Below are 27,693 nucleotides of genomic sequence, written 5' to 3' on the forward strand. Positions count from 1 at the left end.
ATGGAATTGTGGATTCTTGCCTTTCTCAGTAATCCAGAGGGGTGGTGGTGACAGTCACGTCCAAGACTACAAATTCGGCAATGCGGAAGGTGACCCTTAATCACTTCACAAACTCTCTTGGGGAAATCCCCAGGCGGCTCCACCTGTTTGGAGTCATTAGATACTCCTGGCTGACCCAGAAGTCCTCCAGACAGGTGAAGTGATGAGGCGTTGTTTGGTGAGGAGTGTTGCTAGGACCTCAGAGGTTTGTGACGTCACAGAAGCTGACTTCACTGAGCAGCAAGCCCATTCTCATGCTATGTTAGTCCTATAGTCTATAGGACTATGGTCAAAAGACCTTGGAAGGAACAAGAAAGAGCCTTGTTAACCTGATCATGAACTCAGCTGGTCTTTTCTGTTTCTTTCCCACTTCCAATTTCTATACAAAGAGAATAGAAAATGATGCCCTGTATACCATTCGTTAGACCAACAAATCTCCAGAGAGAGCAAGGTGTTCCTATTTCCACTGCAATTTCTAGAGATCTCAATCAACAGCGAGGCCTCTTGGCTCCCATTAGGTCTCTGGGAGGTTGGATATCCTTGGGTGAGAGGGTCCATTCTTAGCTTCGGTTCACTATGGTTTCTCGGGTGTAAGGTCTGCCTTTGATGCTTGTTCAGCTTGGAAGGCGAGCGAAGGAAGAAGGGAAGGAGAATCACAATTACAGGAAAATTGTCAGGGCAGGGATGCATTGTGTTGTCCGTGTCCTTAACTGCTAGTGTAATGAAACAGCAGTCCTAAGGGATGAAGGCTCGGTCTACCTGACACTACCTTAAACACCATTGCAAAGGCTTCATGGAGAGTGAAACAATGTATGATCGCTACCCCAAAGGAAAGAGCCCTGGTCAACACTCCTTGTCATCATTTGTTAAAGCAACATGTCATAGTCATGGGGAGAGACATGTTGAGCAACTCTCTTTATTCAGATGAAAATGAACGGCCAAAATTGATGGCTTGCCCACTCATGTATCACTGTGGAAGGAGCCGAGATACCCTTTGAAGGGCTAGTGGATAAAGATGATTATGAAGTTCATGGAAAATAAGATGATTTCCAAATGAAAATGAAAGCCGACCAAGGGAAATATCCTATGGCTTCACTCCTATGTGGACCATGAGGAATACCATGGACATGAGTATTAGGAAGGGAAAACGAAAGGAGAAGAATTCAGACAAGGAGACGCACCAGGAGAGACTCAGGCTCTGGGGACCAAGCTGAGGGTTCCAGGAGGATAGGACATGCCATAAAGAGGGAACTGGTTAATGGGTATGGAATTAGTATGGCATTGTATGAGGATGAGAACTTGGTTGTATATGCAATTAAAGAATCAGGGAACACTGTGTCAAAAAAACGTAGGATGGATGAAAGCCTGGGTTGCCGAATATATATATATATAAAAAATTATAGTGAATAGAAACCCAAACAGGTCGTTGCACACGGAGATGAAGAAAGAAAGAGAAGAGAAATGAATTCTTATCTACTATCGTAATGATTAAAATTGTATGGATTTCGTTTCCTATAAGGTCCTTATGTGAATTGGATCTTTGGACATTGTAAATTATAGACTTCCCTCTTCTTACATTTTGGGAAAAGATGAGAATAGCCGACATTACCCTTAAATGTCTCAAATTATGGACCAGGGAATTGATTTGAACCTGGCTTTCTGTGAGTTGTGAGATGTTTGGGGACTTCTTCAAAAGACTCCAAAGCTGCTTCCAAAGTCATTATCTGAGAGGTCAGATATGTATGACTCATGATCTTGCCATGGTAGTGCGTATGTGTCTTGGAATTTATCCTTTTCTGTCCAGTATTGCATTTGCTGGCATCCTTGTGTGGAGGGTTTTTTTTAAGTAAGGTTGTTAATTAATTATTTAATTTATCAATTCTTGATAGGTAAGGAGTTAACTTATCCAGTTTGGACTATTTGTTAGTTTGATTCTCTAAGCTTTTGTTTTTTATGGTATTTTCTCTGAATTTTGATTCCATGAGTGCTATTCCTCACTTGATCCCTAACTTCCGTGGGACTCTTTTAAGTGTGTGTGAGTGTGTGTGTGTGTGTGTGTGTGTGTGTGTGTCTGTGTGTGTCTGTGTCCCTGTGTGTGTGTGTTTCACAAAACGCAAAAAAAAAAAAAAAAGATATTTTAAGTGATTTGAAGCTGCTCGATTCCAGATCACAATTCACCTTCAAACACAGTGGAAACTCTCATTACATCCCATTTGGCCACATTTCCTGCATTGAATGTCCCATTTGATCTACTTTTAGAAACGCAGAATCTGACTACCCTGCCTGGAACAAACACCAAATATTGTGTGCCTTGTTGGAGTCTAATTGCCTGTCACTTTTCTTGCTTTTTCACAAGTTTTTTCTCCCATGAGTGAGTGAAATCGTATGGTAGTTGTCTTTCCGTGACTGACAGTTATGTCACAGTCCAATGCTCTCTCCCTTTCTGCCTCATGTCACAAGGAGAAATAATGCCTTCTTGCCTACGGCTCCATAAGAGTCCACAGTTCATTTGGAGGACAGGGAGATGGGAGAAGTATCAGGGAGCTCCAGGCCTGTCTTCAGCCATCAGCACAACCAGAAGGTGACGACATCAATGGAAACAGGGCATAAATGGACCTGAAGCCTAGAAATCACACTCAACAGAGAAAGAGAGAAGTCACAGAGGCCATGGTAGAAGGGTGTAGACAGGGCTGCTGGGAGAATTGGACGTTTGGTGCTTCAGAGGTCAGGGAGCCATGGCCACAGACAAAGGCCCAGGGGAGAGAAGCACACTTAGATCCCACAATTTGAATGTTGACCCATAGATGTTGGCTAGAAATGGAGAGTGTCTGAAGGACATGAGTGATTGAAACCCGAGGGTTTTGAGGCCCGCGGATTCCAGGTCAGCATGCTTTGCAATCATATAGGCCAGAGAACACTGTATATCTCCTGTAGAGGACACCTGCCAGCAACCAGTGAAGATAGCCTGGAAACCATGATCAGACACTATACCTGTTGACACCGTGGTAAAATTATTATTTCTGTGGGTGTATTCATGATGCACAATGTTGGTGGAGATGCCTCGATGGGCGCCATAGATACTCGGGCTCTTCGACACCAGCATCAAGACTGAGAAGTAGCCACATTCAGGAACGTGAGGACATTAGCTGCCCAACTTGCAATCACGATTTCCCAAACCTGGAACACTGTTGGGACTGCCTTCTTCAGGCCACGTTGCTTAGTCACAGGAGAACAGAAAATCCTGCAGGGCACTAGAAGAAATCCCTGCTCACATCCTCTCCCCTGGCCACAGAATTCAGCAGGCCCTATGTTTTGTGGAGTGGATTGAAAGTTACATTTCACAGGCAAACCATATTTGGCCCAGACACCAAACACTCTGAATGGAATGCAAGGATATCCTCTGCAGAGGACGAGCCCAAGGAGAGTGGACCGCCACAACACAACACCAGAGGGCATGTCACACACACCTGAGACTCTCTCAAGTGCCAGCCCTTGGGCACTCCACGAGCTCTTCTTCCTAAAGAAATGATCTTCAGGGTAGATAACAGAATGCGTGTTTCGAGTAGAGAAAAGACAGAGAGACCTTTTGTAGATTCACGTTTTATTCCTAAAACTGGCCCAAAAGCCTTTTCCAATGGCTTCTCATCGGGACTGGTTCTCTAACAACATGCTCCGTTATTGCTCCTGTGAGCTCCAAACAGATGAGTCCATCCTGGGACTAAGCTTCTAGGGTGTAGGGTCGGCTTTTAATGTTTGTTCGGCTGGGAATATTGGGAGGCATTTATGGCACGATGTCTGGAGATGCAAGAAGAATTCGTGTCCTCACTGTTGAAGACTCCAGACATGTCTTTCGTATGTTTGCGGGTTTTAACTCTGAGCTTTCCTCGGAGGGCGGGGGGGCGCTTTTCCTGGTCAGAAGCATCCTGAGAGGGTGTGAGGGCCATGATCATGTATATGGCGTGGAGTTCCCCGTGTGAGGCTGCTTGTACTCCTGACTCTTTCTTGAACTTACCTAGGTAAGATGGAATTGTGGATTCTTGCCTTTCTCAGTAATCCAGAGGGGTGGTGGTGACAGTCACGTCCAAGACTACAAATTCGGCAATGCGGAAGGTGACCCTTAATCACTTCACAAACTCTCTTGGGGAAATCCCCAGGCGGCTCCACCTGTTTGGAGTCATTAGATACTCCTGGCTGACCCAGAAGTCCTCCAGACAGGTGAAGTGATGAGGCGTTGTTTGGTGAGGAGTGTTGCTAGGACCTCAGAGGTTTGTGACGTCACAGAAGCTGACTTCACTGAGCAGCAAGCCCATTCTCATGCTATGTTAGTCCTATAGTCTATAGGACTATGGTCAAAAGACCTTGGAAGGAACAAGAAAGAGCCTTGTTAACCTGATCATGAACTCAGCTGGTCTTTTCTGTTTCTTTCCCACTTCCAATTTCTATACAAAGAGAATAGAAAATGATGCCCTGTATACCATTCGTTAGACCAACAAATCTCCAGAGAGAGCAAGGTGTTCCTATTTCCACTGCAATTTCTAGAGATCTCAATCAACAGCGAGGCCTCTTGGCTCCCATTAGGTCTCTGGGAGGTTGGATATCCTTGGGTGAGAGGGTCCATTCTTAGCTTCGGTTCACTATGGTTTCTCGGGTGTAAGGTCTGCCTTTGATGCTTGTTCAGCTTGGAAGGCGAGCGAAGGAAGAAGGGAAGGAGAATCACAATTACAGGAAAATTGTCAGGGCAGGGATGCATTGTGTTGTCCGTGTCCTTAACTGCTAGTGTAATGAAACAGCAGTCCTAAGGGATGAAGGCTCGGTCTACCTGACACTACCTTAAACACCATTGCAAAGGCTTCATGGAGAGTGAAACAATGTATGATCGCTACCCCAAAGGAAAGAGCCCTGGTCAGCACTCCTTGTCATCATTTGTTAAAGCAACATGTCATAGTCATGGGGAGAGACATGTTGAGCAACTCTCTTTATTCAGATGAAAATGAACGGCCAAAATTGATGGCTTGCCCACTCATGTATCACTGTGGAAGGAGCCGAGATACCCTTTGAAGGGCTAGTGGATAAAGATGATTATGAAGTTCATGGAAAATAAGATGATTTCCAAATGAAAATGAAAGCCGACCAAGGGAAATATCCTATGGCTTCACTCCTATGTGGACCATGAGGAATACCATGGACATGAGTATTAGGAAGGGAAAACGAAAGGAGAAGAATTCAGACAAGGAGACGCACCAGGAGAGACTCAGGCTCTGGGGACCAAGCTGAGGGTTCCAGGAGGATAGGACATGCCATAAAGAGGGAACTGGTTAATGGGTATGGAATTAGTATGGCATTGTATGAGGATGAGCACTTGGTTGTATATGCAATTAAAGAATCAGGGAACACTGTGTCAAAAAAACGTAGGATGGATGAAAGCCTGGGTTGCCGAATATATATATATATAAAAAATAATAGTGAATAGAAACCCAAACAGGTCGTTGCACACGGAGATGAAGAAAGAAAGAGAAGAGAAATGAATTCTTATCTACTATCGTAATGATTAAAATTGTATGGATTTCGTTTCCTATAAGGTCCTTATGTGAATTGGATCTTTGGACATTGTAAATTATAGACTTCCCTCTTCTTACATTTTGGGAAAAGATGAGAATAGCCGACATTACCCTTAAATGTCTCAAATTATGGACCAGGGAATTGATTTGAACCTGGCTTTCTGTGAGTTGTGAGATGTTTGGGGACTTCTTCAAAAGACTCCAAAGCTGCTTCCAAAGTCATTATCTGAGAGGTCAGATATGTATGACTCATGATCTTGCCATGGTAGTGCGTATGTGTCTTGGAATTTATCCTTTTCTGTCCAGTATTGCATTTGCTGGCATCCTTGTGTGGAGGGTTTTTTTTAAGTAAGGTTGTTAATTAATTATTTAATTTATCAATTCTTGATAGGTAAGGAGTTAACTTATCCAGTTTGGACTATTTGTTAGTTTGATTCTCTAAGCTTTTGTTTTTTATGGTATTTTCTCTGAATTTTGATTCCATGAGTGCTATTCCTCACTTGATCCCTAACTTCCGTGGGACTCTTTTAAGTGTGTGTGAGTGTGTGTGTGTGTGTGTGTGTGTGTGTCTGTGTGTGTCTGTGTCCCTGTGTGTGTGTGTTTCACAAAACGCAAAAAAAAAAAAAAAAGATATTTTAAGTGATTTGAAGCTGCTCGATTCCAGATCACAATTCACCTTCAAACACAGTGGAAACTCTCATTACATCCCATTTGGCCACATTTCCTGCATTGAATGTCCCATTTGATCTACTTTTAGAAACGCAGAATCTGACTACCCTGCCTGGAACAAACACCAAATATTGTGTGCCTTGTTGGAGTCTAATTGCCTGTCACTTTTCTTGCTTTTTCACAAGTTTTTTCTCCCATGAGTGAGTGAAATCGTATGGTAGTTGTCTTTCCGTGACTGACAGTTATGTCACAGTCCAATGCTCTCTCCCTTTCTGCCTCATGTCACAAGGAGAAATAATGCCTTCTTGCCTACGGCTCCATAAGAGTCCACAGTTCATTTGGAGGACAGGGAGATGGGAGAAGTATCAGGGAGCTCCAGGCCTGTCTTCAGCCATCAGCACAACCAGAAGGTGACGACATCAATGGAAACAGGGCATAAATGGACCTGAAGCCTAGAAATCACACTCAACAGAGAAAGAGAGAAGTCACAGAGGCCATGGTAGAAGGGTGTAGACAGGGCTGCTGGGAGAATTGGACGTTTGGTGCTTCAGAGGTCAGGGAGCCATGGCCACAGACAAAGGCCCAGGGGAGAGAAGCACACTTAGATCCCACAATTTGAATGTTGACCCATAGATGTTGGCTAGAAATGGAGAGTGTCTGAAGGACATGAGTGATTGAAACCCGAGGGTTTTGAGGCCCGCGGATTCCAGGTCAGCATGCTTTGCAATCATATAGGCCAGAGAACACTGTATATCTCCTGTAGAGGACACCTGCCAGCAACCAGTGAAGATAGCCTGGAAACCATGATCAGACACTATACCTGTTGACACCGTGGTAAAATTATTATTTCTGTGGGTGTATTCATGATGCACAATGTTGGTGGAGATGCCTCGATGGGCGCCATAGATACTCGGGCTCTTCGACTGCCAGCATCAAGACTGAGAAGTAGCCACATTCAGGAACGTGAGGACATTAGCTGCCCAACATGCAATCACGATTTCCCAAACCTGGAACACTGTTGGGACTGCCTACTTCAGGCCACGTTGCTTAGTCACAGGAGAACAGAAAATCCTGCAGGGCACTAGAAGAAATCCCTGCTCACATCCTCTCCCCTGGCCACAGAATTCAGCAGGCCCTATGTTTTGTGGAGTGGATTGAAAGTTACATTTCACAGGCAAACCATATTTGGCCCAGACACCAAACACTCTGAATGGAATGCAAGGATATCCTCTGCAGAGGACGAGCCCAAGGAGAGTGGACCGCCACAACACAACACCAGAGGGCATGTCACACACACCTGAGACTCTCTCAAGTGCCAGCCCTTGGGCACTCCACGAGCTCTTCTTCCTAAAGAAATGATCTTCAGGGTAGATAACAGAATGCGTGTTTCGAGTAGAGAAAAGACAGAGAGACCTTTTGTAGATTCACGTTTTATTCCTAAAACTGGCCCAAAAGCCTTTTCCAATGGCTTCTCATCGGGACTGGTTCTCTAACAACATGCTCCGTTATTGCTCCTGTGAGCTCCAAACAGATGAGTCCATCCTGGGACTAAGCTTCTAGGGTGTAGGGTCGGCCTTTAATGTTTGTTCGGCTGGGAATATTGGGAGGCATTTATGGCACGATGTCTGGAGATGCAAGAAGAATTCGTGTCCTCACTGTTGAAGACTCCAGACATGTCTTTCGTATGTTTGCGGGTGTTAACTCTGAGCTTTCCTCGGAGGGCGGGGGGGCGCTTTTCCTGGTCAGAAGCATCCTGAGAGGGTGTGAGGGCCATGATCATGTATATGGCGTGGAGTTCCCCGTGTGAGGCTGCTTGTACTCCTGACTCTTTCTTGAACTTACCTAGGTAAGATGGAATTGTGGATTCTTGCCTTTCTCAGTAATCCAGAGGGGTGGTGGTGACAGTCACGTCCAAGACTACAAATTCGGCAATGCGGAAGGTGACCCTTAATCACTTCACAAACTCTCTTGGGGAAATCCCCAGGCGGCTCCATCTGTTTGGAGTCATTAGATACTCCTGGCTGACCCAGAAGTCCTCCAGACAGGTGAAGTGATGAGGCGTTGTTTGGTGAGGAGTGTTGCTAGGACCTCAGAGGTTTGTGACGTCACAGAAGCTGACTTCACTGAGCAGCAAGCCCATTCTCATGCTATGTTAGTCCTATAGTCTATAGGACTATGGTCAAAAGACCTTGGAAGGAACAAGAAAGAGCCTTGTTAACCTGATCATGAACTCAGGTGGTCTTTTCTGTTTCTTTCCCACTTCCAATTTCTATACAAAGAGAATAGAAAATGATGCCCTGTATACCATTCGTTAGACCAACAAATCTCCAGAGAGAGCAAGGTGTTCCTATTTCCACTGCAATTTCTAGAGATCTCAATCAACAGCGAGGCCTCTTGGCTCCCATTAGGTCTCTGGGAGGTTGGATATCCTTGGGTGAGAGGGTCCATTCTTAGCTTCGGTTCACTATGGTTTCTCGGGTGTAAGGTCTGCCTTTGATGCTTGTTCAGCTTGGAAGGCGAGCGAAGGAAGAAGGGAAGGAGAATCACAATTACAGGAAAATTGTCAGGGCAGGGATGCATTGTGTTGTCCGTGTCCTTAACTGCTAGTGTAATGAAACAGCAGTCCTAAGGGATGAAGGCTCGGTCTACCTGACACTACCTTAAACACCATTGCAAAGGCTTCATGGAGAGTGAAACAATGTATGATCGCTACCCCAAAGGAAAGAGCCCTGGTCAGCACTCCTTGTCATCATTTGTTAAAGCAACATGTCATAGTCATGGGGAGAGACATGTTGAGCAACTCTCTTTATTCAGATGAAAATGAACGGCCAAAATTGATGGCTTGCCCACTCATGTATCACTGTGGAAGGAGCCGGGATACCCTTTGAAGGGCTAGTGGATAAAGATGATTATGAAGTTCATGGAAAATAAGATGATTTCCAAATGAAAATGAAAGCCAACCTAGGGAAATATCCTATGGCTTCACTCCTATGTGGACCATGAGGAATACCATGGACATGAGTATTAGGAAGGGAAAACGAAAGGAGAAGAATTCAGACAGGGAGACGCACCAGGAGAGACTCAGGCTCAGGGGACCAAGCTGAGGGTTCCAGGAGGATAGGACATGCCATAAAGAGGGAACTGGTTAATGGGTATGGAATTAGTATGGCATTGTATGAGGATGAGCACTTGGTTGTATATGCAATTAAAGAATCAGGGAACACTGTGTCAAAAAAACGTAGGATGGATGAAAGCCTGGGTTGCCGAATATATATATATAAAAAAAATTATAGTGAATAGAAACCCAAACAGGTCGTTGCACACGGAGATGAAGAAAGAAAGAGAAGAGAAATGAATTCTAGTCTACTATCGTAATGATTAAAATTGTATGGATTTCGTTTCCTATAAGGTCCTTATGTGAATTGGATCTTTGGACATTGTAAATTATAGTCTTCCCTCTTCTTACATTTTGGGAAAAGATGAGAATAGCCGACATTACCCTTAAATGTCTCAAATTATGGACCAGGGAATTGATTTGAACCTGGCTTTCTGTCAGTTGTGAGATGTTTGGGGACTTCTTCAAAAGACTCCAAAGCTGCTTCCAAAGTCATTATCTGAGAGGTCAGATATGTATGACTCATGATCTTGCCATGGTCGTGCGTATATGTCTTGGAATTTATCCTTTTCTGTCCAGTACTGCATTTGCTGGCATCCTTGTGTGGAGGGTTTTTTTTAAGTAAGGTTGTTAATTAATTACTTAATTTATCAATTCTTGATAGGTAAGGAGTTAACTTATCCAGTTTGGACTATTTGTTAGTTTGATTCTCTAAGCTTTTGTTTTTTATGCTATTTTCTCTGAATTTTGATTCCATGAGTGCTATTCCTCACTTGATCCCTAACTTCCGTGGGACTCTTTTAAGTGTGTGTGAGTGTGTGTGTGTGTGTGTGTGTGTGTGTCTGTGTGTGTGTCTGTGTGTGTGTTTCACAAAATGCAAAAAAAAAAAAAAAAAAAAGGATATTTTAAGTGATTTGAAGCTGCTCGATTCCAGATCACAATTCACCTTCAAACACAGTGGAAACTCTCATTACATCCCGTTTGGCCACATTTCCTGCATTGAATGTCCCATTTGATCTACTTTTAGAAACGCAGAATCTGACTACCCTGCCTGGAACAAACACCAAATTTTGTGTGCCTTGTTGGAGTCTAATTGCCTGTCACTTTTCTTGCTTTTTCACAAGTTTTTTCTCCCATGAGTGAGTGAAATCGTATGGTAGTTGTCTTTCCGTGACTGACAGTTATGTCACAGCCCAATGCTCTCTCCCTTTCTGCCTCATGTCACAAGGAGAAATAATGCCTTCTTGCCTACGGCTCCATAAGAGTCCACAGTTCATTTGGAGGACAGGGAGATGGGAGAAGTGTCAGGGAGCTCCAGGCCTGTCTTCAGCCATCAGCACAACCAGAAGGTGACGACATCAATGGAAACATGGCATAAATGGACCTGAAGCCTAGAAATCACACTCAACAGAGAAAGAGAGAAGTCACAGAGGCCATGGTAGAAGGGTGTAGACAGGGCTGCTGGGAGAATTGGACGTTTGGTGCTTCAGAGGTCAGGGAGCCATGACCACAGACAAAGGCCCAGGGGAGAGAAGCACACTTAGAACCCACAATTTGAATGTTGACCATAGATGTTGGCTAGAAATGGAGAGTGTCTGAAGGACATGAGTGATTGAAACCCGAGGGTTTTGAGGCCCGCGGATTCCAGGTCAGCATGCTTTGCAATCATATAGGCCAGAGAACACTGTATATCTCCTGTAGAGGACACCTGCCAGCAACCAGTGAAGATAGCCTGGAAACCATGATCAGACACTATACCTGTTGACACCGTGGTAAAATTATTATTTCTCTGGGTGTATTCATGATGCACAATGTTGGTGGAGATGCCTCGATGGGCGCCATAGACACTCGGGCTCTTCGACTGCCAGCATCAAGACTGAGAAGTAGCCACATTCAGGAACGTGAGGACATTAGCTGCCCAACTTGCAATCACGATTTCCCAAACCTGGAACACTGTTGGGACTGCCTTCTTCAGGCCACGTTGCTTAGTCACAGGAGAACAGAAAATCCTGCAGGGCACTAGAAGAAATCCCTGCTCACATCCTCTCCCCTGGCCACAGAATTCAGCAGGCCCTATGTTTTGTGGAGTGGATTGAAAGTTACATTTCACAGGCAAACCATATTTGGCCCAGACACCAAACACTCTGAATGGAATGCAAGGATATCCTCTGCAGAGGACGAGCCCAAGGAGAGTGGACCGCCACAACACAACACCAGAGGGCATGTCACACACACCTGAGACTCTCTCAAGTGCCAGCCCTTGGGCACTCCACGAGCTCTTCTTCCTAAAGAAATGATCTTCAGGGTAGATAACAGAATGCGTGTTTCGAGTACAGAAAAGACAGGGAGACCTTTTGTAGATTCACGTTTTATTCCTAAAACTGGCCCAAAAGCCTTTTCCAATGGCTTCTCATCGGGACTGGTTCTCTAACAACATGCTCCGTTATTGCTCCTGTGAGCTCCAAACAGATGAGTCCATCCTGGGACTAAGCTTCTAGGGTGTAGGGTCGGCCTTTAATGTTTGTTCGGCTGGGAATATTGGGAGGCATTTATGGCACGATGTCTGGAGATGCAAGAAGAATTCGTGTCCTCACTGTTGAAGACTCCAGACATGTCTTTCGTATGTTTGCGGGTGTTAACTCTGAGCTTTCCTCGGAGGGCGGGGGGGCGCTTTTCCTGGTCAGAAGCATCCTGAGAGGGTGTGAGGGCCATGATCATGTATATGGCGTGGAGTTCCCCGTGTGAGGCTGCTTGTACTCCTGACTCTTTCTTGAACTTACCTAGGTAAGATGGAATTGTGGATTCTTGCCTTTCTCAGTAATCCAGAGGGGTGGTGGTGACAGTCACGTCCAAGACTACAAATTCGGCAATGCGGAAGGTGACCCTTAATCACTTCACAAACTCTCTTGGGGAAATCCCCAGGCGGCTCCATCTGTTTGGAGTCATTAGATACTCCTGGCTGACCCAGAAGTCCTCCAGACAGGTGAAGTGATGAGGCGTTGTTTGGTGAGGAGTGTTGCTAGGACCTCAGAGGTTTGTGACGTCACAGAAGCTGACTTCACTGAGCAGCAAGCCCATTCTCATGCTATGTTAGTCCTATAGTCTATAGGACTATGGTCAAAAGACCTTGGAAGGAACAAGAAAGAGCCTTGTTAACCTGATCATGAACTCAGGTGGTCTTTTCTGTTTCTTTCCCACTTCCAATTTCTATACAAAGAGAATAGAAAATGATGCCCTGTATACCATTCGTTAGACCAACAAATCTCCAGAGAGAGCAAGGTGTTCCTATTTCCACTGCAATTTCTAGAGATCTCAATCAACAGCGAGGCCTCTTGGCTCCCATTAGGTCTCTGGGAGGTTGGATATCCTTGGGTGAGAGGGTCCATTCTTAGCTTCGGTTCACTATGGTTTCTCGGGTGTAAGGTCTGCCTTTGATGCTTGTTCAGCTTGGAAGGCGAGCGAAGGAAGAAGGGAAGGAGAATCACAATTACAGGAAAATTGTCAGGGCAGGGATGCATTGTGTTGTCCGTGTCCTTAACTGCTAGTGTAATGAAACAGCAGTCCTAAGGGATGAAGGCTCGGTCTACCTGACACTACCTTAAACACCATTGCAAAGGCTTCATGGAGAGTGAAACAATGTATGATCGCTACCCCAAAGGAAAGAGCCCTGGTCAGCACTCCTTGTCATCATTTGTTAAAGCAACATGTCATAGTCATGGGGAGAGACATGTTGAGCAACTCTCTTTATTCAGATGAAAATGAACGGCCAAAATTGATGGCTTGCCCACTCATGTATCACTGTGGAAGGAGCCGAGATACCCTTTGAAGGGCTAGTGGATAAAGATGATTATGAAGTTCATGGAAAATAAGATGATTTCCAAATGAAAATGAAAGCCAACCTAGGGAAATATCCTATGGCTTCACTCCTATGTGGACCATGAGGAATACCATGGACATGAGTATTAGGAAGGGAAAACGAAAGGAGAAGAATTCAGACAGGGAGACGCACCAGGAGAGACTCAGGCTCAGGGGACCAAGCTGAGGGTTCCAGGAGGATAGGACATGCCATAAAGAGGGAACTGGTTAATGGGTATGGAATTAGTATGGCATTGTATGAGGATGAGCACTTGGTTGTATATGCAATTAAAGAATCAGGGAACACTGTGTCAAAAAAACGTAGGATGGATGAAAGCCTGGGTTGCCGAATATATATATATAAAAAAAATTATAGTGAATAGAAACCCAAACAGGTCGTTGCACACGGAGATGAAGAAAGAAAGAGAAGAGAAATGAATTCTAGTCTACTATCGTAATGATTACAATTGTATGGATTTCGTTTCCTATAAGGTCCTTATGTGAATTGGATCTTTGGACATTGTAAATTATAGTCTTCCCTCTTCTTACATTTTGGGAAAAGATGAGAATAGCCGACATTACCCTTAAATGTCTCAAATTATGGACCAGGGAATTGATTTGAACCTGGCTTTCTGTCAGTTGTGAGATGTTTGGGGACTTCTTCAAAAGACTCCAAAGCTGCTTCCAAAGTCATTATCTGAGAGGTCAGATATGTATGACTCATGATCTTGCCATGGTCGTGCGTATATGTCTTGGAATTTATCCTTTTCTGTCCAGTACTGCATTTGCTGGCATCCTTGTGTGGAGGGTTTTTTTTAAGTAAGGTTGTTAATTAATTACTTAATTTATCAATTCTTGATAGGTAAGGAGTTAACTTATCCAGTTTGGACTATTTGTTAGTTTGATTCTCTAAGCTTTTGTTTTTTATGCTATTTTCTCTGAATTTTGATTCCATGAGTGCTATTCCTCACTTGATCCCTAACTTCCGTGGGACTCTTTTAAGTGTGTGTGAGTGTGTGTGTGTGTGTGTGTGTGTGTCTGTGTGTGTGTCTGTGTGTGTGTTTCACAAAATGCAAAAAAAAAAAAAAAAAAAGGATATTTTAAGTGATTTGAAGCTGCTCGATTCCAGATCACAATTCACCTTCAAACACAGTGGAAACTCTCATTACATCCCGTTTGGCCACATTTCCTGCATTGAATGTCCCATTTGATCTACTTTTAGAAACGCAGAATCTGACTACCCTGCCTGGAACAAACACCAAATTTTGTGTGCCTTGTTGGAGTCTAATTGCCTGTCACTTTTCTTGCTTTTTCACAAGTTTTTTCTCCCATGAGTGAGTGAAATCGTATGGTAGTTGTCTTTCCGTGACTGACAGTTATGTCACAGCCCAATGCTCTCTCCCTTTCTGCCTCATGTCACAAGGAGAAATAATGCCTTCTTGCCTACGGCTCCATAAGAGTCCACAGTTCATTTGGAGGACAGGGAGATGGGAGAAGTGTCAGGGAGCTCCAGGCCTGTCTTCAGCCATCAGCACAACCAGAAGGTGACGACATCAATGGAAACATGGCATAAATGGACCTGAAGCCTAGAAATCACACTCAACAGAGAAAGAGAGAAGTCACAGAGGCCATGGTAGAAGGGTGTAGACAGGGCTGCTGGGAGAATTGGACGTTTGGTGCTTCAGAGGTCAGGGAGCCATGACCACAGACAAAGGCCCAGGGGAGAGAAGCACACTTAGAACCCACAATTTGAATGTTGACCATAGATGTTGGCTAGAAATGGAGAGTGTCTGAAGGACATGAGTGATTGAAACCCGAGGGTTTTGAGGCCCGCGGATTCCAGGTCAGCATGCTTTGCAATCATATAGGCCAGAGAACACTGTATATCTCCTGTAGAGGACACCTGCCAGCAACCAGTGAAGATAGCCTGGAAACCATGATCAGACACTATACCTGTTGACACCGTGGTAAAATTATTATTTCTCTGGGTGTATTCATGATGCACAATGTTGGTGGAGATGCCTCGATGGGCGCCATAGACACTCGGGCTCTTCGACTGCCAGCATCAAGACTGAGAAGTAGCCACATTCAGGAACGTGAGGACATTAGCTGCCCAACTTGCAATCACGATTTCCCAAACCTGGAACACTGTTGGGACTGCCTTCTTCAGGCCACGTTGCTTAGTCACAGGAGAACAGAAAATCCTGCAGGGCACTAGAAGAAATCCCTGCTCACATCCTCTCCCCTGGCCACAGAATTCAGCAGGCCCTATGTTTTGTGGAGTGGATTGAAAGTTACATTTCACAGGCAAACCATATTTGGCCCAGACACCAAACACTCTGAATGGAATGCAAGGATATCCTCTGCAGAGGACGAGCCCAAGGAGAGTGGACCGCCACAACACAACACCAGAGGGCATGTCACACACACCTGAGACTCTCTCAAGTGCCAGCCCTTGGGCACTCCACGAGCTCTTCTTCCTAAAGAAATGATCTTCAGGGTAGATAACAGAATGCGTGTTTCGAGTAGAGAAAAGACAGGGAGACCTTTTGTAGATTCACGTTTTATTCCTAAAACTGGCCCAAAAGCCTTTTCCAATGGCTTCTCATCGGGACTGGTTCTCTAACAACATGCTCCGTTATTGCTCCTGTGAGCTCCAAACAGATGAGTCCATCCTGGGACTAAGCTTCTAGGGTGTAGGGTCGGCCTTTAATGTTTGTTCGGCTGGGAATATTGGGAGGCATTTATGGCACGATGTCTGGAGATGCAAGAAGAATTCGTGTCCTCACTGTTGAAGACTCCAGACATGTCTTTCGTATGTTTGCGGGTGTTAACTCTGAGCTTTCCTCGGAGGGCGGGGGGGCGCTTTTCCTGGTCAGAAGCATCCTGAGAGGGTGTGAGGGCCATGATCATGTATATGGCGTGGAGTTCCCCGTGTGAGGCTGCTTGTACTCCTGACTCTTTCTTGAACTTACCTAGGTAAGATGGAATTGTGGATTCTTGCCTTTCTCAGTAATCCAGAGGGGTGGTGGTGACAGTCACGTCCAAGACTACAAATTCGGCAATGCGGAAGGTGACCCTTAATCACTTCACAAACTCTCTTGGGGAAATCCCCAGGCGGCTCCATCTGTTTGGAGTCATTAGATACTCCTGGCTGACCCAGAAGTCCTCCAGACAGGTGAAGTGATGAGGCGTTGTTTGGTGAGGAGTGTTGCTAGGACCTCAGAGGTTTGTGACGTCACAGAAGCTGACTTCACTGAGCAGCAAGCCCATTCTCATGCTATGTTAGTCCTATAGTCTATAGGACTATGGTCAAAAGACCTTGTAGGAACAAGAAAGAGCCTTGTTAACCTGATCATGAACTCAGGTGGTCTTTTCTGTTTCTTTCCCACTTCCAATTTCTATACAAAGAGAATAGAAAATGATGCCCTGTATACCATTCGTTAGACCAACAAATCTCCAGAGAGAGCAAGGTGTTCCTATTTCCACTGCAATTTCTAGAGATCTCAATCAACAGCGAGGCCTCTTGGCTCCCATTAGGTCTCTGGGAGGTTGGATATCCTTGGGTGAGAGGGTCCATTCTTAGCTTCGGTTCACTATGGTTTCTCGGGTGTAAGGTCTGCCTTTGATGCTTGTTCAGCTTGGAAGGCGAGCGAAGGAAGAAGGGAAGGAGAATCACAATAACAGGAAAATTGTCAGGGCAGGGATGCATTGTGTTGTCCGTGTCCTTAACTGCTAGTGTAATGAAACAGCAGTCCTAAGGGATGAAGGCTCGGTCTACCTGACACTACCTTAAACACCATTGCAAAGGCTTCATGGAGAGTGAAACAATGTATGATCGCTCCCCAAAGGAAAGAGCCCTGGTCAGCACTCCTTGTCATCATTTGTTAAAGCAACATGTCATAGTCATGGGGAGAGACATGTTGAGCAACTCTCTTTATTCAGATGAAAATGAACGGCCAAAATTGATGGCTTGCCCACTCATGTATCACTGTGGAAGGAGCCGAGATACCCTTTGAAGGGCTAGTGGATAAAGATGATTATGAAGCTCATGGAAAATAAGATGATTTCCAAATGAAAATGAAAGCCGACCTAGGGAAATATCCTATGGCTTCACTCCTATGTGGACCATGAGGAATACCATGGACATGAGTATTAGGAAGGGAAAACGAAAGGAGAAGAATTCAGACAGGGAGACGCACCAGGAGAGACTCAGGCTCTGGGGACCAAGCTGAGGGTTCCAGGAGGATAGGACATGCCATAAAGAGGGAACTGGTTAATGGGTATGGAATTAGTATGGCATTGTATGAGGATGAGCACTTGGTTGTATATGCAATTAAAGAATCAGGGAACACTGTGTCAAAAAAACGTAGGATGGATGAAAGCCTGGGTTGCCGAATATATATATATAAAAAAAATAATAGTGAATAGAAACCCAAACAGGTCGTTGCACACGGAGATGAAGAAAGAAAGAGAAGAGAAATGAATTCTAGTCTACTATCGTAATGATTAAAATTGTATGGATTTCGTTTCCTATAAGGTCCTTATGTGAATTGGATCTTTGGACATTGTAAATTATAGTCTTCCCTCTTCTTACATTTTGGGAAAAGATGAGAATAGCCGACATTACCCTTAAATGTCTCAAATTATGGACCAGGGAATTGATTTGAACCTGGCTTTCTGTGAGTTGTGAGATGTTTGGGGACTTCTTCAAAAGACTCCAAAGCTGCTTCCCAAGTCATTATCTGAGAGGTCAGATATGTATGACTTATGATCTTGCCATGGTCGTGCGTATGTGTCTTGGAATTTATCCTTTTCTGTCCAGTAGTGCATTTGCTGGCATCCTTGTGTGGAGGGTTTTTTTTAAGTAAGGTTGTTAATTAATTACTTAATTTATCAATTCTTGATAGGTAAGGAGTTAACTTATCCAGTTTGGACTATTTGTTACTTTGATTCTCTAAGCTTTTGTTTTTTATGGTATTTTCTCTGAATTTTGCTTCCATGAGTGCTATTCCTCACTTGATCCCTAACTTCCGTGGGACTCTTTTAAGTGTGTGTGAGTGTGTGTGTGTGTGTGTGTGTGTGTGTCTGTGTGTGTGTCTGTGTGTGTGTGTTTCACAAAATGCAAAAAAAAAAAAAAAAAGATATTTTAAGTGATTTAAAGCTGCTCGATTCCAGATCACAATTCACCTTCAAACACAGTGGAAACTCTCATTACATCCCGTTTGGCCACATTTCCTGCATTGAATGTCCCATTTGATCTACTTTTAGAAACGCAGAATCTGACTAGCCTGCCTGGAACAAACGCCAAATTTTGTGTGCCTTGTTGGAGTCTAATTGCCTGTCACTTTTCTTGATTTTTCACAAGTTTTTTCTCCCATGAGTGAGTGAAATCGTATGGTAGTTGTCTTTCCGTGACTGACAGTTATGTCACAGCCCAATGCTCTCTCCCTTTCTGCCTCATGTCACAAGGAGAAATAATGCCTTCTTGCCTATGGCTCCATAAGAGTCCACAGTTCATTTGGAGGACAGGGAGATGGGAGAAGTGTCAGGGAGCTCCAGGCCTGTCTTCAGCCATCAGCACAACCAGAAGGTGACGACATCAATGGAAACATGGCATAAGTGGACCTGAAGCCTAGAAATCACACTCAACAGAGAAAGAGAGAAGTCACAGAGGCCATGGTAGAAGGGTGTAGACAGGGCTGCTGGGAGAATTGGACGTTTGGTGCTTCAGAGGTCAGGGAGCCATGGCCACAGACAAAGGCCCAGGGGAGAGAAGCACACTTAGAACCCACAATTTGAATGTTGACCATAGATGTTGGCTAGAAATGGAGAGTGTCTGAAGGACATGAGTGATTGAAACCCGAGGGTTTTGAGGCCCGCGGATTCCAGGTCAGCATGCTTTGCAATCATATAGGCCAGAGAACACTGTATATCTCCTGTAGAGGACACCTGCCAGCAACCAGTGAAGATAGCCTGGAAACCATGATCAGACACTATACCTGTTGACACCGTGGTAAAATTATTATTTCTGTGGGTGTATTCATGATGCACAATGTTGGTGGAGATGCCTCGATGGGCGCCATAGATACTCGGGCTCTTCGACTGCCAGCATCAAGACTGAGAAGTAGCCACATTCAGGAACGTGAGGACATTAGCTGCCCAACTTGCAATCACGATTTCCCAAACCTGGAACACTGTTGGGACTGCCTTCTTCAGGCCACGTTGCTTAGTCACAGGAGAACAGAAAATCCTGCAGGGCACTAGAAGAAATCCCTGCTCACATCCTCTCCCCTGGCCACAGAATTCAGCAGGCCCTATGTTTTGTGGAGTGGATTGAAAGTTACATTTCACAGGCAAACCATATTTGGCCCAGACACCAAACACTCTGAATGGAATGCAAGGATATCCTCTGCAGAGGACGAGCCCAAGGAGAGTGGACCACCACAACACAACACCAGAGGGCATGTCACACACACCTGAGACTCTCTCAAGTGCCAGCCCTTGGGCACTCCACGAGCTCTTCTTCCTAAAGAAATGATCTTCAGGGTAGATAACAGAATGCGTGTTTCGAATACAGAAAAGACAGAGAGACCTTTTGTAGATTCACGTTTTATTCCTAAAACTGGCCCAAAAGCCTTTTCCAATGGCTTCTCATCGGGACTGGTTCTCTAACAACATGCTCCGTTATTGCTCCTGTGAGCTCCAAACAGATGAGTCCATCCTGGGACTAAGCTTCTAGGGTGTAGGGTCGGCCTTTAATGTTTGTTCGGCTGGGAATATTGGGAGGCATTTATGGCACGATGTCTGGAGATGCAAGAAGAATTCGTGTCCTCACTGTTGAAGACTCCAGACATGTCTTTCGTATGTTTGCGGGTGTTAACTCTGAGCTTTCCTCGGAGGGCGGGGGGGGGCGCTTTTCCTGGTCAGAAGCATCCTGAGAGGGTGTGAGGGCCATGATCATGTATATGGCGTGGAGTTCCCCGTGTGAGGCTGCTTGTACTCCTGACTCTTTCTTGAACTTACCTAGGTAAGATGGAATTGTGGATTCTTGCCTTTCTCAGTAATCCAGAGGGGTGGTGGTGACAGTCACGTCCAAGACTACAAATTCGGCAATGCGGAATGTGACCCTTAATCACTTCACAAACACTCTTGGGGAAATCCCCAGGCGGCTCCATCTGTTTGGAGTCATTAGATACTCCTGGCTGACCCAGAAGTCCTCCAGACAGGTGAAGTGATGAGGCGTTGTTTGGTGAGGAGTGTTGCTAGGACCTCAGAGGTCTGTGACGTCACAGAAGCTGACTTCACTGAGCAGCAATCCCATTCTCATGCTATGTTAGTCCTATAGTCTATAGGACTATGGTCAAAAGACCTTGGAAGGAACAAGAAAGAGCCTTGTTAACCTGATCATGAACTCAGCTGGTCTTTTCTGTTTCTTTCCCACTTCCAATTTCTATACAAAGAGAATAGAAAATGATGCCCTGTATACCATTCGTTAGACCAACAAATCTCCAGAGAGAGCAAGGTGTTCCTATTTCCACTGCAATTTCTAGAGATCTCAATCAACAGCGAGGCCTCTTGGCTCCCATTAGGTCTCTGGGAGGTTGGATATCCTTGGGTGAGAGGGTCCATTCTTAGCTTCGGTTCACTATGGTTTCTCGGGTGTAAGGTCTGCCTTTGATGCTTGTTCAGCTTGGAAGGCGAGCGAAGGAAGAAGGGAAGGAGAATCACAATTACAGGAAAATTGTCAGGGCAGGGATGCATTGTGTTGTCCGTGTCCTTAACTGCTAGTGTAATGAAACAGCAGTCCTAAGGGATGAAGGCTCGGTCTACCTGACACTACCTTAAACACCATTGCAAAGGCTTCATGGAGAGTGAAACAATGTATGATCGCTACCCCAAAGGAAAGAGCCCTGGTCAGCACTCCTTGTCATCATTTGTTAAAGCAACATGTCATAGTCATGGGGAGAGACATGTTGAGCAACTCTCTTCATTCAGATGAAAATGAACGGCCAAAATTGATGGCTTGCCCACTCATGTATCACTGTGGAAGGAGCCGAGATACCCTTTGAAGGGCTAGTGGATAAAGATGATTATGAAGTTCATGGAAAATAAGATGATTTCCAAATGAAAATGAAAGCCGACCAAGGGAAATATCCTATGGCTTCACTCCTATGTGGACCATGAGGAATACCATGGACATGAGTATTAGGAAGGGAAAACGAAAGGAGAAGAATTCAGACAGGGAGACGCACCAGGAGAGACTCAGGCTCTGGGGACCAAGCTGAGGGTTCCAGGAGGATAGGACATGTCATAAAGAGGGAACTGGTTAATGGGTATGGAATTAGTATGGCATTGTATGAGGATGAGCACTTGGTTGTATATGCAATTAATGAATCAGGGACCACTGTGTCAAAAAACGTAGGATGGATGAAAGCCTGGGTTGCCGAATATATATATATAAAAAAAATAGTGAATAGAAACCAAAACAAGTCGTTGCACAAGGAGATGAAGAAAGAAAGAGAAATGAATTCTTGTCTATTATCGTAATGATTAAAATTGTATGAATTTCGTTTCCTATAAGGTCGTTATGTGAATTGGATCTTTGGACATTGTAAATTATAGACTTCCCTCTTCTTATATTTTGGGAAAAGTTGAGAATAGCCGACATTACCCCTAAATGTCTCAAATTATGGACCAGGGAATTGATTTGAACCTGGCTTTCTGTGAGTTGTGAGATGTTTGGGGACTTCTTCAAAAGACTCCAAAGCTGCTTCCAAAGTCATTATCTGAGAGGTCAGATATGTATGACTCATGATCTTGCCATGGTAGTGCGTATGTGTCTTGGAATTTATCCTTTTCTGTCCAGTATTGCATTTGCTGGCATCCTTGTGTGGAGGGTTTTTTTTAAGTAAGGTTGTTAATTAATTATTTAATCTATCAATTCTTGATAGGTAAGGAGTTAACTTATCCAGTTTGGACTATTTGTTAGTTTGATTCTCTAAGCTTTAGTTTTTTATGGTATTTTCTCTGAATTTTGATTCCATGAGTGCTATTCCTCACTTAATCCCTAACTTCCGTGGGACTCTTTTAAGTGTGTGTGTGTGTGTGTGTGTGTGTGTGTGTGTGTGTGTCTGTGTGTGTCTGTGTCTCTGTGTGTGTGTGTTTCACAAAACGCAAAAAAAAAAAAAAAAAAGATATTTTAAGTGATTTGAAGCTGCTCGATTCCAGATCACAATTCACCTTCAAACACAGTGGAAACTCTCATTACATCCCGTTTGGCCACATTTCCTGCATTGAATGTCCCATTTGATCTACTTTTAGAAACGCAGAATCTGACTACCCTGCCTGGAACAAACACCAAATTTTGTGTGCCTTGTTGGAGTCTAATTGCCTGTCACTTTTCTTGCTTTTTCACAAGTTTTTTCTCCCATGAGTGAGTGAAATCGTATGGTAGTTGTCTTTCCGTGACTGACAGTTATGTCACAGCCCAATGCTCTCTCCCTTTCTGCCTCATGTCACAAGGAGAAATAATGCCTTCTTGCCTACGGCTCCATAAGAGTCCACAGTTCATTTGGAGGACAGGGAGATGGGAGAAGTGTCAGGGAGCTCCAGGCCTGTCTTCAGCCATCAGCACAACCAGAAGGTGACGACATCAATGGAAACATGGCATAAATGGACCTGAAGCCTAGAAATCACACTCAACAGAGAAAGAGAGAAGTCACAGAGGCCATGGTAGAAGGGTGTAGACAGGGCTGCTGGGAGAATTGGACGTTTGGTGCTTCAGAGGTCAGGGAGCCATGGCCACAGACAAAGGCCCAGGGGAGAGAAGCACACTTAGAACCCACAATTTGAATGTTGACCCATAGATGTTGGCTAGAAATGGAGAGTGTCTGAAGGACATGAGTGATTGAAACCCGAGGGTTTTGAGGCCCGCGGATTCCAGGTCAGCATGCTTTGCAATCATATAGGCCAGAGAACACTGTATATCTCCTGTAGAGGACACCTGCCAGCAACCAGTGAAGATAGCCTGGAAACCATGATCAGACACTATGCCTGTTGACACCGTGGTAAAATTATTATTTCTGTGGGTGTATTCATGATGCACAATGTTGGTGGAGATGCCTCAATGGGCGCCATAGATACTCGGGCTCTTCGACTGCCAGCATCAAGACTGAGAAGTAGCCACATTCAGGAACGTGAGGACATTAACTGCCCAACTTGCAATCACGATTTCCCAAACCTGGAACACTGTTGGGACTGCCTTCTTCAGGCCACGTTGCTTAGTCACAGGAGAACAGAAAATCCTGCAGGGCACTAGAAGAAATCCCTGCTCACATCCTCTCCCCTGGCCACAGAATTCAGCAGGCCCTATGTTTTGTGGAGTGGATTGAAAGTTACATTTCACAGGCAAACCATATTTGGCCCAGACACCAAACACTCTGAATGGAATGCAAGGATATCCTCTGCAGAGGACGAGCCCAAGGAGAGTGGACCGCCACAACACAACACCAGAGGGCATGTCACACACACCTGAGACTCTCTCAAGTGCCAGCCCTTGGGCACTCCACGAGCTCTTCTTCCTAAAGAAATGATCTTCAGGGTAGATAACAGAATGCGTGTTTCGAGTAGAGAAAAGACAGAGAGACCTTTTGTAGATTCACGTTTTATTCCTAAAACTGGCCCGAAAGCCTTTTCCAATGGCTTCTCATCGGGACTGGTTCTCTAACAACATGCTCCGTTATTGCTCCTGTGAGCTCCAAACAGATGAGTCCATCCTGGGACTAAGCTTCTAGGGTGTAGGGTCGGCCTTTAATGTTTGTTCGGCTGGGAATATTGGGAGGCATTTATGGCACGATGTCTGGAGATGCAAGAAGAATTCGTGTCCTCACTGCTGAAGACTCCAGACATGTCTTTCGTATGTTTGCGGGTGTTAACTCTGAGCTTTCCTCGGAGGGCAGGGGGCGCTTTTCCTGGTCAGAAGCATCCTGAGAGGGTGTGAGGGCCATGATCATGTATATGGCGTGGAGTTCCCCGTGTGAGGCTGCTTGTACTCCTGACTCTTTCTTGAACTTACCTAGGTAAGATGGAATTGTGGATTCTTGCCTTTCTCAGTAATCCAGAGGGGTGGTGGTGACAGTCACGTCCAAGACTACAAATTCGGCAATGCGGAAGGTGACCCTTAATCACTTCACAAACACTCTTGGGGAAATCCCCAGGCGGCTCCATCTGTTTGGAGTCATTAGATACTCCTGGCTGACCCAGAAGTCCTCCAGACAGGTGAAGTGATGAGGCGTTGTTTGGTGAGGAGTGTTGCTAGGACCTCAGAGGTTTGTGACGTCACAGAAGCTGACTTCACTGAGCAGCAAGCCCATTCTCATGCTATGTTAGTCCTATAGTCTATAGGACTATGGTCAAAAGACCTTGGAAGGAACAAGAAAGAGCCTTGTTAACCTGATCATGAACTCAGCTGGTCTTTTCTGTTTCTTTCCCACTTCCAAATTCTATACAAAGAGAATAGAAAATGATGCCCTGTATACCATTCGTTAGACCAACAAATCTCCAGAGAGAGCAAGGTGTTCCTATTTCCACTGCAATTTCTAGAGATCTCAATCAACAGCGAGGCCTCTTGGCTCCCATTAGGTCTCTGGGAGGTTGGATATCCTTGGGTGAGAGGGTCCATTCTTAGCTTCGGTTCACTATGGTTTCTCGGGTGTAAGGTCTGCCTTTGATGCTTGTTCAGCTTCGAAGGCGAGCGAAGGAAGAAGGGAAGGAGAATCACAATTACAGGAAAATTGTCAGGGCAGGGATGCATTGTGTTGTCCGTGTCCTTAACTGCTAGTGTAATGAAACAGCAGTCCTAAGGGATGAAGGCTCGGTCTACCTGACACTACCTTAAACACCATTGCAAAGGCTTCATGGAGAGTGAAACAATGTATGATCGCTACCCCAAAGGAAAGAGCCCTGGTCAGCACTCCTTGTCATCATTTGTTAAAGCAACATGTCATAGTCATGGGGAGAGACATGTTGAGCAACTCTCTTTATTCAGATGAAAATGAACGGCCAAAATTGATGGCTTGCCCACTCATGTATCACTGTGGAAGGAGCCGAGATACCCTTTGAAGGGCTAGTGGATAAAGATGATTATGAAGTTCATGGAAAATAAGATGATTTCCAAATGAAAATGAAAGCCGACCTAGGGAAATATCCTATGGCTTCACTCCTATGTGGACCATGAGGAACACCATGGACATGAGTATTAGGAAGGGAAAATGAAAGGAGAAGAATTCAGACAAGGAGACGCACCAGGAGAGACTCAGGCTCTGGGGACCAAGCTGAGGGTTCCAGGAGGATAGGACATGCCATAAAGAGGGAACTGGTTAATGGGTATGGAATTAGTATGGCATTGTATGAGGATGAGCACTTGGTTGTATATGCAATTAAAGAATCAGGGAACACTGTGTCAAAAAAACGTAGGATGGATGAAAGCCTGGGTTGCCGAATATATATATATATAAAAAATAATAGTGAATAGAAACCCAAACAGGTCGTTGCACACGGAGATGAAGAAAGAAAGAGAAGAGAAATGAATTCTAGTCTACTATCGTAATGATTACAATTGTATGGATTTCGTTTCCTATAAGGTCCTTATGTGAATTGGATCTTTGGACATTGTAAATTATAGTCTTCCCTCTTCTTACATTTTGGGAAAAGATGAGAATAGCCGACATTACCCTTAAATGTCTCAAATTATGGACCAGGGAATTGATTTGAACCTGGCTTTCTGTGAGTTGTGAGATGTTTGGGGACTTCTTCAAAAGACTCCAAAGCTGCTTCCAAAGTCATTATCTGAGAGGTCAGATATGTATGACTCATGATCTTGCCATGGTAGTGCGTATGTGTCTTGGAATTTATCCTTTTCTGTCCAGTACTGCATTTGCTGGCATCCTTGTGTGGAGGGTTTTTTTTAAGTAAGGTTGTTAATTAATTATTTAATTTATCAATTCTTGATAGGTAAGGAGTTAACTTATCCAGTTTGGACTATTTGTTAGTTTGATTCTCTAAGCTTTTGTTTTTTATGGTATTTTCTCTGAATTTTGATTCCATGAGTGCTATTCCTCACTTGATCCCTAACTTCCGTGGGACTCTTTTAAGTGTGTGTGTGTGTGTGTGTGTGTGTGTGTGTCTGTGTGTGTGTGTGTCTGTGTGTGTGTCTGTGTGTGTGTTTCACAAAATGCAAAAAAAAAAAAAAAAAGATATTTTAAGTGATTTGAAGCTGCTCGATTCCAGATCACAATTCACCTTCAAACACAGTGGAAACTCTCATTACATCCCGTTTGGCCACATTTCCTGCATTGAATGTCCCATTTGATCTACTTTTAGAAACGCAGAATCTGACTACCCTGCCTGGAACAAACACCAAATTTTGTGTGCCTTGTTGGAGTCTAATTGCCTGTCACTTTTCTTGCTTTTTCACAAGTTTTTTCTCCCATGAGTGAGTGAAATCGTATGGTAGTTGTCTTTCCGTGACTGACAGTTATGTCACAGCCCAATGCTCTCTCCCTTTCTGCCTCATGTCACAAGGAGAAATAATGCCTTCTTGCCTATGGCTCCATAAGAGTCCACAGTTCATTTGGAGGACAGGGAGATGGGAGAAGTGTCAGGGAGCTCCAGGCCTGTCTTCAGCCATCAGCACAACCAGAAGGTGACGACATCAATGGAAACATGGCATAAATGGACCTGAAGCCTAGAAATCACACTCAACAGAGAAAGAGAGAAGCCACAGAGGCCATGGTAGAAGGGTGTAGACAGGGCTGCTGGGAGAATTGGACGTTTGGTGCTTCAGAGGTCAGGGAGCCATGGCCACAGACAAAGGCCCAGGGGAGAGAAGCACACTTAGAACCCACAATTTGAATGTTGACCCATAGATGTTGGCTAGAAATGGAGAGTGTCTGAAGGACATGAGTGATTGAAACCCGAGGGTTTTGAGGCCCGCGGATTCCAGGTCAGCATGCTTTGCAATCATATAGGCCAGAGAACACTGTATATCTCCTGTAGAGGACACCTGCCAGCAACCAGTGAAGATAGCCTGGAAACCATGATCAGACACTATACCTGTTGACACCGTGGTAAAATTATTATTTCTGTGGGTGTATTCATGATGCACAATGTTGGTGGAGATGCCTCGATGGGCGCCACAGACACTCGGGCTCTTCGACTGCCAGCATCAAGACTGAGAAGTAGCCACATTCAGGAACGTGAGTACATTAGCTGCCCAACTTGCAATCACGATTTCCCAAACCTGGAACACTGTTGGGACTGCCTTCTTCAGGCCACGTTGCTTAGTCACAGGAGAACAGAAAATCCTGCAGGGCACTAGAAGAAATCCCTGCTCACATCCTCTCCCCTGGCCACAGAATTCAGCAGGCCCTATGTTTTGTGGAGTGGATTGAAAGT

Source organism: Meles meles, chromosome Y, assembly GCF_922984935.1.
Source record: "Meles meles chromosome Y, mMelMel3.1 paternal haplotype, whole genome shotgun sequence".
In the NCBI taxonomy this organism is placed as follows: Eukaryota; Metazoa; Chordata; class Mammalia; order Carnivora; family Mustelidae; genus Meles; species Meles meles.